The sequence below is a fragment of the Musca autumnalis genome, unplaced genomic scaffold, assembly GCF_047663935.1.
Source record: "Musca autumnalis isolate F117 unplaced genomic scaffold, ASM4766393v1 scaffold_4, whole genome shotgun sequence".
NCBI classification, from domain to species: Eukaryota; Metazoa; Arthropoda; class Insecta; order Diptera; family Muscidae; genus Musca; species Musca autumnalis.
In genome coordinates this window covers 158754588-158767342 of record NW_027411977.1, presented here as the reverse complement: position 1 = coordinate 158767342, position 12755 = coordinate 158754588, and the positions used below count along the sequence as shown (strand labels likewise).

Genomic DNA, 12755 nt, shown 5'->3' with positions numbered 1-12755 from the left:
CGCGATAACTCTTGAAGGGAGTAACCGAATTAGTCCATATTTTGCACATCGTGACATTTCTACCAGACATAGACGAGGTTCCAATTTGGACACTATTGGTCCACTCTTTCGGGTACCTCCCACACAAAATTTTGCTTAAGTGCAGTTTAAGGCCTGCTTTCGAATCGCTTTGATTTTTGTTGCAGCCACTTGTATTCACTACCCCCATTACGACGATATAATTTTTTCAAACAACCCATATGATACCATGTGTCGTAGTAGCGCACGATAACTCTCGAACGGAACAACATATTTGGTTCAAATTTTGGGTCTTTCAATATTTTGTCCAAACTTAGTTTAAGTTCGAAGATAGACCATATAGGTCCACTCCTTCCGGTACCACCCCCCCCCCCCCCACAAAGGTTCAAAATTTTTCGCCAAGATTGTGAGCATGATAACTCTAGGAGGGAGTAACCGAATTGAGGCAATCTTTGCTATTGGTAATATTACTTTCAGGCATAGATCGGGTTCAAATATGGACTATATCGGTCCACTCATTTGGGTACCTCCCACAGAAAATTTGGAAAAAGTATAGTTTAACAAATCCTCTCTGATCTTATTAATTTGTGATGCAGCAGGTTGCACTTGCGGCCCCTGTTACGACGTTGTAATTTTTTTTCGTGGGCAAGTCCATACTTCCTGAGATAATGACCCAAAAAGGTCCAGAAAATCCTACCGGCACCACCTAAACTAACTAATGTGTAAAATAACCCTTTAGCAGAGAAATCGATTTAGCTCAAACCAGCGTTTCGGAGTCGAGTCATTTTTAGTTCGACTCCGACTCTGGAGTCGACTTCTTTCACGACTCCAGACTCCGGAGTCGGCTCCGTGGGTAATTTTCAATACCACTCAAAAAGATTAAAAATGTACAAGTTTTCAATATTTTCCTATATGTTAACTTCTTCATAAGATATTCCTAGAGAGAACATTCGTTCTAATATAATACTCAACTACAAAACTTGCATATAAATCCCGAAATCTCTTTGAAATGAAAACTCAATAAAACCGAAGTTATGTTCCACTGGCACTCTTCCCCGTGAGAAAATCTTTAAGCTTTGAACATTGTCAGCTTGAAGGGGCTATAAAAACGTTGGCTTGTATATGATACAATATGTGAAATTAAAACAATTATGCTTGATAAGAATTCGGTGACGAATTTAAAATATATAACTTAACAGACATACTGACATGGCAAAATAGACATAGAAAATGATTATAGTGATGCTCAATTGATTGAAAATATCCTCTCATCCTCTAACTGAGTACAATATAGTTTTTGCGTACATATTTTCATAGTTTTCTTATAATATGAATAAATGGGCCAACAAAATTATTTGTTCGCATATTTTTAATATAAGAATAAAATAAACCGAATATGTAGGAACAAAATTTTTCCCGGAGTCGGAGTCGAGTTATTTTTTTCGACTCAGACTCCGACTCCAGCAAAATTGTTCGACTCCGACTCGTAGACTCCGACTCCGAAACCCTGGCTCAAACTTTGTAAATTGAAAAGTAAAATTGTAATATATTTAAATTCAGAAAATTAAGTACAACATTTTTAATTATATAGTCTGTAAGGAAAATATCCATAGACTAATAAAGAAAACAAGTAAAAAAGTGTCAGTCGGCTTTGCCGACAGATATATACCCTCAGCCAATGTGAAGTGAAACTTTCATTTCTATTTAAGAAGTTAAACTAAATTTTGACAAAATATTAGGAGATCCAAAGTTGGGACCAAATTGGTTGCCCCATTTAAGTGATATCTTCCTAGCATTTTAGTGACATTTTTTAAATATTGGGAAGTAGTACAGGAAGTTGTGGACCGGTATTGCCCCATGAAACTAAGTTTGGATATAATATGACGAAGACCAAATGTTGGACCAAATCAGTTGAACTGTTCGAGAGTTATCGTGCTCTCCGACAGCCACATATGGCCACATAGAGATTTTTTTACACATTTCGGGCAGTTTTCCTAAGAAATATGGACTTGTTCCTGAAAAAATCAAAGTGATTCGAGAGCAGGTCTTAAATGTGTAGACAAATATAGTCCATATTCGAACCTGATCTAAATCTGGTAGATTTATTGGGATGTGCAAAGTATCGGTCACTCCCTTCAAGATTTATCGTGCGCACAATTTTGCCGAACATTTTTGAACTTTTGTGGGGGATGTACCTGAAGGAGTGGACCGATATGATTTATTTTCGAATTTAAACTATGTTTGGACAAAATATTACGAGGGCCAAATTTTGGACCGAATCGGCAGATCCGTTCAAGAGTTATCTTGCGCTCCATCCACTACACACGGTGTTATAGGAGCTTTTTGCATCTTTCAGGCTATTTTCTCAGGAAGTATGGACTTGCCCCTGATTAAACTTGTACCGTCGTATGGGGGGCAATAAATACAAGTTGTTGCAATAAAAATCAAAGCGATTCGAGAGCAGGTCCTAATCTGAACTTATCCGAAATTTTGTGTGGGAGGTACCCGAAGGAGTGGACCAATTGAGTCCATTTTGGAACCTCATCTAAGTTTAGTAGAAATTTCACGATGTGCAAAGTAGGGGTCAAATCGGTTACTTCCTTCAAGAGATATCAGAACATTTTCGAACTTTTGTGGGGGAGGTACCGGAAGGAGTGGACCGATATAGCCCATCTTCGAACTTAAACTAAGTTTGGACAAAGTATTACGAAAACCAAATTTTGGATCGAATCGGTTGATTCGTTCGAGAGTTATCGTGCGCTCCAGCCAAACAGACAGACGGACGGACATTGCTCAATCGACTCCAAGTTGTTTGAAACACATTTCGTCCAAACATACTTGGGGTCTAAAACCATTATTTCGATGAGGCACATTTTGCCCGTATGAAAGTGTATATACCCTCGTTAGCATAAATGCTGAGGGTATAAAAAAATTATTTCCAACAGATTTGTATTAGGTCCGAATATGTACTACATCGGATCAGTCCTATGTGTACACCCTACCCAAAGTTTGGAAAAAATGCACTCGTCTTGGATCATTCTGAATTTTGTTGCAACATGTAGTTTTTTGCGGCCCTTTAATTCCTGGAAAATTTTCCCAACAGCTAAAAAACTTACAGAAGTAATGAGTTAAAATTTTTTCTTCGGGTACGTGACTGAGGGTATATCTCTGTCGGCTCAGCTGACTGATACTTTCTTACTTGTTCTATATATGTTTTGTGTTCTCCCATTCTCGTTTGCAAAGTCCGTTTTGTTGTTCCTATGTATACTAAATCACAGCTTTTTTCTTTGTTCGCTTTGCATCCTATTTCATAAACGATGTTGTTTTGTTGTTTTTTTCGATCGGTGTTTTGACGTGAGAGAAAAGTTTGCTTGTTGTCTGGTTTGCTTTGTATGCAAAACATATGTTATTGTTATTCTTATGCTTTTGTTGTATATATTTGAGGCTGCAATATCGTTTTTCTTCATTCGTTTTTAGGGTTACCATCTTTATATTTAAATTTTCTACTTATTTCGTTGATGAGGTTGGTAATTAATTTTGTTGGAAAACTATTGTTGTTTAATATTCGTGTTATTTTTTTTTTTCGTAGAATTATTGTTGACCTTTGGACTGTATTACTTCTTGATTTTGTTTGGCTCAAGGTCAGAAAATAAAAACAATAAGTTTTTTTTTATTTTATTTTTATTTTTCCAATATTTCGACCTTCTCCGAAGGTCATCATCAGGGAATTTAAACTTTAAAAAGAACAATAACAATATTTTTATATAAATATCAAACAAAATATTTATAACAATAATTACATTTTAATTTTCTATCCTTAACGACAATATGGACATCCTATTTCGGACACGAGAGTATTACAACTAAACTAAAGCTTTTTATGTTTTTCTATTGCATTTCTGTAAATTTGTGCACAGTGTTCGGTATCCATTTTATAGTTTAACCGATTTTCCACTGGCACATTTATGATGTGAAGCATCTCAAACATGAATCTGCGTTTGTAGTTACTTTCTTGCGTTAGGATTTCAACGTCTTTGAAGTTTGATGTATGTCCTGTAGTGGCACAGTGTGCCGCAAGGGCAGTTCTTTGTTCTGCTGCTCATATATTTTGCAGTTAAAAGGAATGCCAATGGGATCTCCCATCTCCCCGATAATAGCAGACATCATCATGGAGAAATTACTAGACGAATCGATGGAAAAACTGGAGATAAAACCACGAATTTTAACAAAATATGTCGATGACATATTTTGTATAATAACACTGTGCAACACCGCAAATGCAAACAACTTCTAGTTGGCATTTTCTGAAAGTACATATTAAGACTACAAAACCCCTAGTTGGGTTTCGTGTTTTTAGATCGGGTTTGGATTTTATCGCCTCATCTATACCGGGCTAAAACTACCCTTTTTTCAATTGATCCGTGCTTTATCTCAGAAACTAATAAGAATTTTGCTTTGCGTTCTTCAGCAATATTGTAGTCCTAATGTGGTAGAACTTACATGTCAAACAGACGAACTTCAAAAAACCGCATATAGCGCATCAAAATTGATAAAATATAGGAAACATTACATAATTTCTGGAATTACGGTCAGTAACTGCCAAACTATTGAGAGTTGAACCAAGTAGCCTTTAGCAAAAATGTTCCAAATAATGTCCTCAGCAATTCTTCAGAACATTCTGAAACGGCAAAACACGTATTTCATGTTGTTTAGGCGGTATTTCATATCATACTTCCTACAAAACATATTTCAAACAACGTTTACATAGGTTGTTTATTCTCATATTTGAAATTTCAATGTATTGTTGATACATTTATCAAATTGTCGTTGAAAAATATGATAGAAACAACGCGATAAAGGAATTTTACAACAATGATATGTTCTGAAGAGTTATGTATTACATTCCAGCGAATATTTTTCCCAAAGATAACAATAAGAAAAATTTTACGGTTTTGGAGATACGCTGCGAAATATATACAAATCACGGAAATTTTAGATATATTATAAAGTTTGAGGCGATAAATGAGGTTATTCGTGTTCATCATGTTTCCAAATACATTCTTCTTGTTCTTATTTAAGAGTTTGCTGCGGATGGAAAGATTCGTATTGGTTTCAAAGATATAGCCCCGATTTTCTTTAAAAAGTCAATATTTAGCCATGTTTAGATAGGGCCATAAAATCCGAGCCCGATCTAACAAAACAAAACCCACACAGGGTTTTTGTCTATTGCGTCTGTACTTTCATAAAAACCGCATTTGAAATTGTTTGCACAAAATTACCTTGAAAATGTTGCACAGTGTAAACAAAACCCAAGTCGACAACACTCTAAGCACTTTAAACGAATATAACAGGCAATTGCAGTTCACAATGGAGAGTGAAACGGACAATCATTTACCATACCTGGATTCCATTGTGCACAGACAAGGTAACACGCTTTTCCTTGATTGGTATCAGAAACCAACAGCGTCGGGAAGATTGATCAATTTTCATTCAAAACATCCCCGAGGAATAAAAATTAATACCGCGACAAATTTTATCAGAAGAGTCTTGAACATTAGTGATCAACAATTCCATGCCAAAAACAAAACCAAAATAAGAAATATATTAAAAATGAATGATTTTCCTGCCACTACCATCAATGATCTAATTAAACACGTAACAAACACAAGAATTGAAATCAAAGAACGAAAAGAGGACAAGATATATAAACGTTTCACGTATGTGCCTGGTTTCTCAGAACGGTTTGCACACTCAAACCTATACAATAAAAACCATTACCAATTAGCCCTAAAAAGCAACAACACAAACAATAACTTCTTTAGCAGGACCAAAGCGAAAATTCCAAATGACGAAAAATCGAACGTGGTATATAAAATAAAATGTAATGGTGACTCGTCCAACGTATGCTCAAAGGTATACGTTGGCACAACAAAAAACAAGTTGAAAACTAGAATAAGCGGACACAAATCAGACCAGAAAAATAAATGTAAACCTCTTGAACAAAGAACTGCCCTTGCGGCACACTGTGCCACTACAGGACATACATCAAACTTCAAAGACGTTGAAATCCTAACGCAAGAAAGTAACTACAAACGCAGATTCATGCTTGAGATGCTTCACATCATAAATGTGCCAGTGGAAAATCGGTTAAACTATAAAATGGATACCGAACACTGTGCACAAATTTACAGAAATGCAATAGAAAAACATAAAAAGCTTTAGTTTAGTTGTAATACTCTCGTGTCCGAAATAGGATGTCCATATTGTCGTTAAGGATAGAAAATTAAAATGTAATTATTGTTATGAATATTTTGTTTGATATTTATATAAAAATATTGTTATTGTTCTTTTTAAAGTTTAAATTCCCTGATGATGACCTTCGGAGAAGGTCGAAATATTGGAAAAATAAAAATAAAATAAAAAACAAAACTTATTGTTTTTATTTTCTGACCTTGAGCCAAACAAAATCAAGAAGTATTCGTGTTATTATTTTTATATTGTTTTGATGAAATTCTTCATCACTGATGCGAAGTACCCTTGTGACAAAACTTTTAGCAGTGTTTATTATTTGCGATTTTGGTTGGGTACTATGATAATTCATAATTCTGCCGGATGCCATAGTTTTTTGATACCAGTCAAATTTAATTGTGTTGTCATGTCGTCTTAGCTTGGTGTCAAGATATGCTATAGTGCCATCTGCTTCCATTTCAAGTGTGAATATTTAAAATGTAAAAGTAACGGTCGCTGCAAAAATGGTTCCTAAGTTCTCTTGAGATGTAATAAACTTGGCTACACTTTTATTTTCATGTAAATATTAGTCATATGTTTACATTTACCCAAACATGTATTACTAAGTTTATTAATTTTCTGAAGCAAATTTTAAATTGAGTGGAGTGGGGTAAAAATGGTATAAAAGTGTATATCGATATTTTTGCTGTATGAGTAGTAAAAAGTGAGTACTTCAAATATATAAAGGTCCCAGCTGCAGAGGTTTGCAGACGAATGTGTCATTTCCCTTTTTCTGCGACCACCTCACTGAGAGGATACCCCCTTTTTTAGCCAATCGTTTTGCGGTGTTGGCTATAGCGCTTTAAAACGAGAGAATTTTAAAAATATCAATTTATAAAAAATTGTGAACAGCGAAAAAAAATCGATTTTTTACAAAAAATTTACCGTTTTTTGACCACTAATCGGTCAAAAATTGTTTTAAAAGGAAAATTCTCATATTTAAAGACAAGAGTTTGATATATTCAATATGCTCACAAACAATATGAAGACTAAACACCAAATTTCATTCATATCGGGTGGATATTGAGGCCACAGCACTAAAAATACCGAAAATGTGGAGGCACGGTTCTATGGGGGCTATAGGAAGACGAGGACCTATACCGAAATATTTCTGGTGGAAGGTTCTAAGTCCCCCAACGGAGACTTAATACCAATTTTCAGCCATTTCGGTGTGATAAGCAGGCTAAAACCTCCAAAATACCGAAAATCTGGAGGTACCGTCCTATGGGGCTATATGAAGGCGTGGACCTATGCAGACAAATTTCAAGGTATAATGCCCCCTACGAAGACTAAATACCAAATTTCAGCAATTTCGGTGTAATAATGAGGCTAAAATCTGCAAAATACCGATAATCGGGAGGTACCGTTGTATGGGGGCTATGTCAAAACGTGGGCCTAAGCCCACAATTCTCTGTTGGAATGTTTAATACCTCTGCCGAAGACTAACCACAAAATTTGAATACTTTCGGTTGGTCATTGTGTCTAAAAAATTCAAAATATCGAAAATCGGGAGGTACGGTTCTATGGAGCCTATATCAAAACGTGGACTGATCAACCCAATTTTTTGTCCTGAAGATTGTAAGTCAATAATAGGTACTTGTACCAAAATTGAAGCACCTACGACAACTCCTTCTATTTTTGGCCACAGTTAATATGAACACGCGACATTGTGTAGCGTTAATTGTTTTTTGTAGTTTTGTTGTTGGATCTTCTCTTAATTTTCTTTAGGTATTTTTATCATCTAAAAGGTTACTCAATTTCTCATCATAATCTTGCTTATACGTGGCAACCGTCTTATTGCCTGTGTCTGCTTGAATGATGATAATATTGTCGTGCTTTTTTAAAAATATCGATGCTTTTTAATATTGTCAAAATGAATTTTTCTTTAGAATTATTATTGATATTTCTTTTGTTGTTGGTAACCCTGTTTCCTATTTTGTCCTTCATATATCTTTGTCATTTTTATCTGAAATTTGTATGCATTCTTCGATGTCGATGTGGTGAAAAGTTTTTGTTGTCTATTGGGATAGCAAACTTCTTTTCAAATGATAATATCCATTTATACTCCATTGGAAAATCAACGTCAGTTTTGTTTTCGAACCAATCGTTATTAAGTGCGATGCCATATTTATCAAATTGTCTCTTCTTTAAATTGTTTAGTTTATTTTGTTGTGTCTCACTAATCTTTCTTGATATTTCTTTAGATCTCGTTTTCTGTCTCTTTTTGAATGATTCGTAGTCATCAGTGCTCATTAATGTTTTAATCCCAGTATCCAAATTTGATTTTTTTTTATTTGATGTCTGATTTGGCTTGTGATATCTCTAGGTTTAAGATTTTTCTATGAAATTTCTCTTCTATCTTACTAAGGTTCTCCTTGATTTTGTTACATTTGAAAAGTTGAGTTACCTTAGATGAAATATTTTTCGTATGTTGTGGAATAATACCGTAGTCTCTGCATGTTAATAGAAATTTTAATCTTGCAGTCTGTTGTGTTAGTCTTCTCATTTCGTTGCGATAGTCCTTTAACGTTCTGCATGTTGTGTCACCATATTTTAAAGCTGTGTGTTGAAAATAGTTTTTCATTATGTGTGCTTCTTACTGTGTTTTGCTGCTTTATGATGTTTTTGATTAAACAAAGTTTCAATTTCGGCTGGCTTTCCGATGATTTGTTGAGTTTTGGTTTTCTTGGTCCAATATGATAGTTTGTTTTATTTTTTAAGCTCTGTAGACCTAAGTAGTTTTCAAATAAAATTGCTTTTATTTCATTTGTCCCGACGTTTCGTCAATATTTGTTGACATCTTCAGGGGGATACGTCTGTTTTATTAAAAACATCAATTAGAATCGAATCTTCATGAAATTATAATTTACTTACAATAAATAAAGTTAATTTTACATGAAGGTTTTTGTCAAGAAGCACATTCAAAATAAAACACAACTTAAAATTAGTATCACATAATGACTGTATTATATTGCAACTCGGAAACTAATGCTAATGTTTTTGGTATCTTCTTTAACGTTCATTGTCTTTTCTATCTTTTGTTGAATCCTCAAGCTTTCTATTGTGTATCTTTTTCTTTCCTTGTTTTCCTTATCCAATATTTTGACGTTTTCAAAGTTCGCCTTGTGTCCAGTCTTCAATATGTGTTGGGCTAATGCAGTTTTCTGTGTTCCTTTTTCTATATCTGTTTTGTGTTCTCCCATTCTCGTTTGCAAAGTCCGTTTTGTTGTTCCTATGTATACTAAATCACATCTTTCTTCCCTTTGCATCCTATTTCATAAACGACGTTGTTTTGTTGTTGTTTTTCGATCGTAGTCGTCGTTTACTTGCCCCATGGGGATATTAATTCTTTTTACAGTGTGCATGAAGGTATACTTGACATGTATGCTAATCTGATTGTTTTGGGCGACTTTAATTATAATATTTCGGACTTCCAATTCTATGGTACTAAGGAATATCTGCAGATCTTTGGGGTTGAATGTTATTCATAACTCACGACCAACGCTTTATGATTTAGCACATGACTCGACGTCATTAATTGACTACTGTCTTGTCAGTGATCTGTTGCGTTTGGAATTTGCCTGGCAGGGTATTTGTTGTACTTGAACTCCCCGTAGTCATTAATGAGAAGTTTATTGAGTAAAGGGATTTCAGCAGGACTGCCTAACCAATGCATTAATGAATTTTGAGTAATTTTGATTTTAGCCCGTTATTTTTTACGACTGATGTTGACTTGCAGGTGTCTCTGTTTGATACTTTATTTGCAGAATTGATATCTTTTGTTCCAATGGTTACACGTAGTGTCAAACCCAGAGGTGATGAGTAGACATCGGATTTTTGCATATTTTTGAAATTTCAATCAATTGCAACTACGTTATTATATAGAAATATATCGTTCCAATGACAGAAAGTCGATGGCATACTGTTCCTGATATTGATGTTAATATGGTGAATGATTACTTTAGTAGTGTGAGAGCTTTGGTTATAAATTGTAGACTAGGCGGTACTGATGCCACTTGTGATCAGGATGTATTTAGATTTTATTGTATGGATGATGTTGTTGATGCGCTGTGTAAAGTTTTTCAAAAGCGTATTTCCTTTTATATCCAGTCATTTTCTGCGTTTGGTCAACTGTATCTTTATGAATTCGACCTTTCCGCAGGCGTGGAAAGTAGCGCGTGTGGTGCCTGTTCCTAAGTGTGGTTTTTCGAATTTGCGTCCGATAAGTTTGTTGCACCTAACAGACTTAATCAGGGATGTTTTTAATGGCTCTGACGTGGGTATGCTACAAGGTAGCGCAAAAGTAAACTTCCGATGTTTTTTGCTGTAATTTAAAAAAAAAAAATGAAAAACTTTGATTCTTCTTGTGGATTATTTTTATTTGGTCTTTTAATTTTTTTACATCAAGTCAGATAAATGGCCCGCTGATGTCAGATAAATGGCCGCCGCCTAAGTTTATTGTCATTTGAGCCCTTTTTATGGAATTTTCCATCACTTTGGCAAAAACTTCCGGCGATAGGTCCTCACATTCTTGACGGATATTGTCTTTACGTGCTGAAAGAGTCTGAGGCTTGTTGACATACAAATTTTTGATGTCGTTTCCCAATATTGACTTTGATACAACATTACTCTTATGGTTCATGAATCCCGCAACATATCAGCATTCATCTGATAATTTTGTGTCATTATACAATTGACACACAAGCTGTTGTCCACGAAAAAAGACCAAGAATTCAAAGGAATTGCGTTATTGAGTCCTTCAATAGCAAGAGTTCAAATTTACTGTTTGAAAATTGTCACTTTCGGGACAAATTGTTCACCTTACATGACAATACAAAATGTTCTGAAATTAAGCCAAGGTAAATATTTATCGTTCTCCAAACTGTTGTCAATCCTATGTTCACACGTATAATAAGGTCTTACGTTAAGCCATGATTCAAGAATACCAAATGTTACGACATTTAATCAAACCATACCCACCCCTGGCATTCGGTTAGATGATAAACGGAGGTTGTGAGTAATAAGTTACGTCAACGCAAGAGCGCCCGGCATGTTGAAACGAGTTCAACAAAATAGTCATAAGTCAAGTAGTTTAAAATTAAAGCATAAGATCCACAATCAACAGTCTCATTAACATAAATTGCTTTTTCACAAAATGGCAACTTTCTAACCAACTGAGCTTTCACTCATTGGAGCAAAGGCTGTCATTTATCGTTTAATTCCAAACGTTTCCACCTTTAATCTTCACACAAAATGTCTAACAAATAAAAGGAAGTTCACTTGTCGCACAGAAGCATAATCATCCGCATCTAAATAAAAACCGCCGCATCATCACTTTATTATAATAAGAAATATCTGTTTTTTAATTCAACAACCATTTAACGATTAACATTTGAGGGAATGAAAATGTGCTAAGAAAATAAGAAAATCATTAATGTTTGCAAAATCTTTTGGGTATTGTTGTAAGAGATTGCTATTACATTTACCTTTTTTTCAGAAATACTTATTTTTTCAACGTATTTTTTAACGACTGCAAATACAAATTTTTGGTTAAAAATTGCTTGCATATCGCTCATTTACTCAAATGTCATGCTGATATCTCTAAAACTCAACGAGTTGCAGCTTGTTTTCTAGGAGTTTGGGCATAAATAAAAAAAGTTTTTTGAGGTTATGAAGCACTAAAACATTTCGAATCATGCTTGATCTTGCACAGAAATTTAGCACCGATATCTGGCAAGATCTTTACAAAATATGATCCCAATAGATATTTTATTTTTTATGTAATATCCTTTTTAAGTTGGGAAGTCAAATTTCATTCCGCAACTTAAAACGCGTTTTTCTCGAAACTTGATTTTTTGAAATGTGTCACTCTTTGAGTAAATGAGCAATATGTATTTATTTTAATTCTAATTTTAATCACAACTTCTTAAAACGACTCCAAAGGACTTTTCGCAATTCGTTCTTGTTATTTTGTGTAAAAAATGCAGACAATTACTAATATCGTTTTTCTTCTATAAACCGACAACAAACAACAATTTTTACATTTTAAACAAATAGACAATAAGAAATCTTTCATTTTATTTGTTTACGAGAGGCAGTTTGGCTACGAGAAATTACTTGCAAATTTATGCTGAATTACTCGATAACGAATGTTGTCATCCCAACTTTGAGTACTCGGGTTCGAAACAACTCGACATCAAATCCCTGGTTGGACGAATTATTCATTAATTTTAAAAATACATTTCGCTTATAACCTTTGTCAAGTTGTCTTAATATAACATTTTATTTGTGTATGTTATAATATCCTAGTTTTCGTAAAAGGTCACATGAAATGTGGTGCTGCTGAATAACTTAAAAAAACAAAGGTATATAAAAATTACCAAAGGTCATAACAATTACAAACTATTTAGAGCCGGTATATAAAAAATGTTGTATGAATGACGCACTGA

At 34.4% G+C, this 12755-nt stretch overlaps 1 protein-coding gene and 1 long non-coding RNA gene across 3 annotated transcripts in view; both read right to left on the bottom strand.

Annotated features, from left to right (window-relative positions):
- The window catches only part of Ptp69D (Protein tyrosine phosphatase 69D), a 384912-nt gene that overhangs the window by 193111 nt on the left and 179046 nt on the right, over positions 1-12755 (bottom strand). The window lies entirely within an intron of this gene.
- On the bottom strand, positions 8025-12755 carry LOC141401408 (uncharacterized). Its single transcript, XR_012412350.1, has 2 exons — positions 9181-12755; positions 8025-9122 (listed from the first exon to the last, which is right to left on the bottom strand). It is a non-coding gene; the product is annotated as an uncharacterized lncRNA (long non-coding RNA).